The sequence below is a fragment of the Oryza glaberrima genome, chromosome 2 (genome assembly GCF_000147395.1).
Source record: "Oryza glaberrima chromosome 2, OglaRS2, whole genome shotgun sequence".
NCBI lineage: Eukaryota > Viridiplantae > Streptophyta > Magnoliopsida > Poales > Poaceae > Oryza > Oryza glaberrima.
Window position 1 is genome coordinate 9,730,422 of NC_068327.1, and position 6,011 is coordinate 9,736,432.

Consider the following 6,011-nt stretch of genomic DNA (forward strand, 5'->3'; position numbering starts at 1 on the left):
TTTTATCTAAACAAGGCCTTAGTGTAAAATAAGGTGTCATAAATATAACTATTCACCTAGATGAAAACAAAATAATACGCTGATTATTTAACAAAAAGCCAATTATAGTGTCTCACCGTGTTTTTTTTCTTCTTATATTTCTTTTTTTTTCTTTTTTGCGAGATTGACTGTACAATATGCATATACCAATCCGTGTAATTGATGAAACGCAAGAACAATGGACAAATAAAAGAAAATGGTTTTAGGGACTGGGTCCATTTGAGGTGACCGGCCAACCGAGCTGGAATGGGAAGCCGAGTAGCCCACTTCCTTCCTAACAAACTATGGCCATGGCCCATGTTAGGGCACTCATCATCATCAGAAAATAAAAGCAAATTTTACTACAGGTAATTGTGACTTCATGGTTTTACCCGTAGGACACCGCGCGAAGTGGCTTTTGAGAGAAGACACTTTTAAAAGTTGGATATTTGCTGCTGAACACCGCACCCATTAAAATAATAATTTCTAGGTGAGGAGACAGAAATCACGAGAAATGTCAAAAATATCCTTGGGCCCACATGTCAGCTCTCCTTTGCCTCTTCTCTATCTATCCCCTCCTAGCACTGCATCGTGTCAGAGCAAGCTGTGGCCTCCGGAACTCCTCCTGCTCCTCCTCCACACCCCACTCCCCTGGCGATACGGATGACAATGACAGGGAACGGTGGCGGTGGCACCACTCCAAATCCGACCGGCGTAGCTCCGGCGACGCTGCCCTTGACCCACATGAAGGTCGCTGCCCTCGCCCTCACGGCGAGCTCCCTGGCACGTACCCTCCTTGCCGTGTCGCCATCCATCAACTAGGCCACGACCATCTCCACGCTGGCACTGGTGACCTGCGCCATGCCACCGCCACTGCTTTGCGTCGGCCAGAGCAATGCCGCATCCCCCCGCAAAAAGCAAACCAACGCCTCATTGAGTCCCTTCCCTTTTCCTCGCGCCATCATGCTCCCAAGACCTCCCTAACTCCATTCCCTCAACAAATTTCAGGGGAAGTCGAGCGGAGAGCCACAGCCGCCCACCTCGGGTCCTCGCCGCCGCACAGCTCCAAGCTGTCTCCCAATAGTCCCTAGGCCCTCCCCTCTCCTTTAATCGAGCCACCATCCACCATAGCCACGTCGTCGTCGCCGTCCCGAACCCACTGTCACCGCCAGCCATGGCACTTGCCACCTCTAGCCACCCTCAGCCACGCCGCTGCCTCTAGAAGGTGCAGGAGGGTCCACTCTACCCATCTCGGCCTTTGGCCGAGCCACCCCCTCCGCCACCCATCACCAACGGGCTCATGCTAAGCCGTCGCGCACGCTCATCTTCCCACCGAGATGGCAGCGATGCAATGTGGCGCTGGAAGGAGGGGATAGAGAGAAGAGATAAGAGAGGTAACATGTGAGCCCAAGGGCATTTTTAATATTTCACGCGATTCTCTCTCCTACTCACCCGGAAATTATTATTTTAATGGGTGCGGTGTCCACCAGCAAATATCCAACTTTTGAAAGTGTCTTCACCCAAAAGTCACTTTGCGTGGTGTCCTACAGCTAAAACTGCGAAGTCACGATGCCCTGTAGAAAGATTTGACAAAATAAAAAATATGTGATAGGAGGAGCAAACATTTGCACCATTCCAGCCTGATAAGATTAATCAAACACAACGCCCAAAGAAAGCAGCAGTAACTCTGAATCAAATTGATGTCGCTGAATTGGAGCTAGTCATTCTGAATACATTTAACCATAATTATTGACTTATTTCAGCGGCTTGAACTCATGGTTCTGGCAATCTGACTTGCATGCTACTGTATTTTTTTTCTTTGTGTTGCAGCATGAGGTATTGAAGACATGATAAACCTGTACAAAATTAACAATCTCACAGGTTTCTTTGTACATTATCCAAATCTTCTCTGCACTGGGCAACAGCTACCAATCCTTGCATCCCATGCCTAAGGTATAGAATCTGGATAGCAAAGATTTGTGTTCAGGATTAAGATGTCTGAGAGCACAAAGGTTGCAACTCCAGAACGGCTCCAACTAAGACCTTCTGAAATATGCAAATATACAACTTTATGTGATTAGTTTTAGGATTCTAGTAATTGTTTCTAATAATACATGTTTTATTATTTATTTCAGTAGGAGACAGGTATGCGAACCGAAGTTGGACCGGATCTCATGTCCTCAAGAATGAAGTTGAAAAGCGTTTGAGCAATTGGGCCTTCTCTGCCTGTGTTAAGAACAAGGAAATAAATCAGCATACAGTTTGCAGTAAGCCATGGAAGGGCTAAAAGCCATCCAATTTTCTGCTGCAGAGTGAAAAATGGTACTCTACCAAATAAGGACAACTAGCTGACTTTCTGTCACGGCATCGTCACCTTCTGTTCCTGATCAGACAAGCGATGAAGCTTCTTCGTCACACCAAGATGGGCTCGGAAAGTCGCGTCGTGAACGGCGGCCCAATCCGGCCTATCACGGGAGTGAGTGGACCCAGTAGTGACTGACTGGGCCACATGTAAGGGAGAGAGATCCAATGGCACATTGCTATATAAGGATCGGCAGAGAAGAGATGTGAATTGAATGATGTAAAAACAGAATTCCCCATCTAATTCAATTCTTCTCTGTTCTATCTCTGCTTCTCTGAGTTCTTCCTTTTCCCTTCCAATTTCTTCCAAAATCCTATCGAATCCTCCATTGTTGCAGCGCGAAGCTAGGGTGCCATGACAAATTGGTATCAGAGCTTGTTAATCCTGGAGAAGCCATGCTATACCTCTCGTTTGCAGCTTCAAGTGGAGGCTATGGAGAAGCAAAATATTGATTTTGGCAAGGTGCTGGGTGAGATTCAGGAGTCATTGGTGTCGCTGCATCGAGCTCAAGGTGATACGCAGGCCGCCATCATCAAGCTGGATCAAGGCGTGAGTGCTTGGAGACCACAAGTGGAGGCGGCTGTGCAGGATCTGCGTGAAGAAGTTGGCGACCTTCGTCAGCAGGTGGATCTCCTGAACAAGGCGAAGCAAGCTCCACCGGCGGCGTCTTCCCCTCGGGTCCCGTTGACGGGCGAGGAAAGGAAGGCCCCATTGCTGCCAACGTCGACGGCTACCTCGCCTGCAGCTGTGGTGGAGGGCGCGGAGAAATGGGCCAATGGCCACCGTCTTCATCAAAATTTCCGGGGAAAGGCATCGGGTGTAGTTACTACCCTGATCCATTCTCTGGGCAAGGGTACGTCTGATTCCAATCGAATTCCCTTTTGATCCTTGGAGAATTTCGATTTTGATGGGGGGTGAGTGATTTGGATCAGGGGAATCGGCAGTACAATCACAGAGTACCTAAACTCGATTTCCCTAAGTTTGACGGATCAGACCTGCAGGATTGGCGCATGAGATGTGAGCATTACTTTGATGTGAACAACACTTATCCAGGGCTATGGGTGCGGGTTTCCACCATCTATTTCATGGGTAGAGCTGCTTCCTGGCTTAGATCATCGAGGGCTCATGTTCGGTTTCTAGTTTGGGAGGATTTCTGTGTAGCAGTAGCTAACAAATTCGATAGGGATCAACATGATGAATTGATTAGGCAAATGGATACAATTAGGCAGATAGGGACTGTGTGGGAGTTCTATGAGAAATTTGATGAGTTGATGAATCACCTGTTAACTTATGATCCGGCAGTGAGTATGAGATATCTGATCCATAGGTTCACTGAGGGTTTAAGACGGGATATTCACAATGCTGTTCTTCTGCAACGACCTCGAGATCTAGAAACTGCTCTTGCTATTGCTACTTTACAGGAAGAAGCGGCGGAGTTGTCGGGTGGACAATCAACTCGTGAACCAAAGAAATTTGATGGCCATCTGAACAATAAGCCTTCAATGAAAGGGGCTTGGCCACTACCTCAACCCCTAGGTCGAACAGTTGGGAGTAATCGCACTGAAGACCGTCTGGGTACTGAGCCCCATCGCTCGACTTCTTCTCCGTCAGACAAGATTTCAGCTCTCAAGGTACAACGGCGTGCACAAGGACTTTGTTATATCTGTGCTGAAAAATGGTCTCCTACTCATAAATGCTCTACTTCAGTGCAACTGCATGCAGTTCAAGAGCTTTTCAGTATTCTACAAGAGGCTGATATTACTCTCGAAGATGAGTCATAGTGTCGGCCGATGGTGCATTGATGGCAATATCTCTTCAAGCAGTTTTGGGTTCTGAAACTGATGGCACCATGCGAATGGTGGGTCAAATTCAGGGGCTGGAGGTTCTCATCTTGGTAGATTCTGGCAGTTCTGTGAGTTTTCTGAATTCCACCATTGCTGACAGTTTAAGGAATGTTCAGAGGAAACCACAGCAAATTTTTGTCCAAGTGGCTAATGGAAATATCTTGCACTGTACTTCTGCCATTACTGATTGTCAATGGAGCACTCAGGGGTATGTGTTTAATACAACTCTCAGGGTTCTTTCTCTTAATAGTTATGACTTGATTTTGGGCATGGATTGGTTGACGGCGCATAGTCCCATGACAGTGAACTGGGCCACCAAACAACTTACTGTCTCACTGAAAGGCCAATTTATTTTGTTGCAAGGAATTAATTCTCAGACTTCTCAGTGTAACTTACTGCTTGGTCATCAAATGAAACAGCTGCAAGCTAAGCAAGCCGTGGCTCATCTTGTTCAGTTATGTGTCTCACATAGCAAACCAGAACAGGAGTTTATTCCGGACAGTGTACAGCGGGTGCTTCAGGACTTCTCTGGTATCTTTGATGAACCATCTGGTTTGCCTCCTTTGCGATCATTTGATCATACCATTCCTTAGCTGCCTGGGGCTCAACCTGTTAGTGTGCGACCCTACCGTTATACCCCTGCCCAAAAAGATGAGATAGAGTCACAAGTTACTGAGATGTTGAATAAGGGAATCATTCAGCCTAGTGCAAGCCCATTCTCTTCCCCAGTGCTGCTCATTAAGAAAAAGGATGGCACGTGGCGGTTTTGTGTGGATTACCGTCATTTGAATGCAATTACGGTCAAGAATAAGTATCCCCTTCCTACTATTGATGAATTGCTTGATGAGTTATCGGGTGCATAGTGGTTTACCAAGCTTGATCTTCGATCGGGTTATCATCAAATACGGATGAATTCTGCCGATGAGCATAAGACTGCCTTCCGTACTCACCATGGCCACTTTGAATTCCGTGTCATTCCCTTTGGTCTTACCATTGCTTCGGCCACTTTTCAAGGGGTGATGAACAACATTTTATCCTCACTCTTGCGGCGTTGTGTTTTGGTTTTCGTCGACGATAATCTGATCTATAGCCGTACGTTGGAGGAACATGTTAATCATTTGAGGGCTGTTTTTCAGATTCTCACTAGGCATCAGCTCAAAGTTAAGAAAATTAAATGCTCATTTGCACAGCAGGTTATCATATCTGGGTCATGTCATTAGTCCAAATGGAGTGGCCACTGATGAGGAGAAAATTCAAGCAGTGCAAATGTGGCCTACACCTACCTCTGTCAAGGAGTTACGTAGTTTTTTGGGTTTGGTGGGATATTATCGGAAATTTGTTCGCCATTTCGGTATTCTCAGTAAGCCGCTTACTAATATGTTGCGCAAGGGTCAGATTTTCATCTAGACTTCGGTGGCTGAAGAATCCTTTCAAGCTCTCAAACAAGTTCTGATTTCTGCTCCTGTTTTGGCAATGCCTAACTTTGCTCTTCCTTTCACGGTTGAGACCGACGCCTTAGATAAAGGAATCAGGGCTATTCTGCTGCAAAATGATCATCCAATTGCCTTTTTGAGTCGTGCTTTGGGTCCTCACCATCAAGGATTATCTACTTACGAAAAGGAGAGCTTAGCTATTATGCTTGCCGTAGAGCATTGGCGCCCATACCTTCAACATGCAGAGTTTTGCATTCGTACTGACCACCGTAGTCTATCATTCCTATCTGACCAGCATTTGTCAACTCCTTGGCAACAGAAGGTAGTCACTAAGCTTCTTGGGTTGTGTTATCG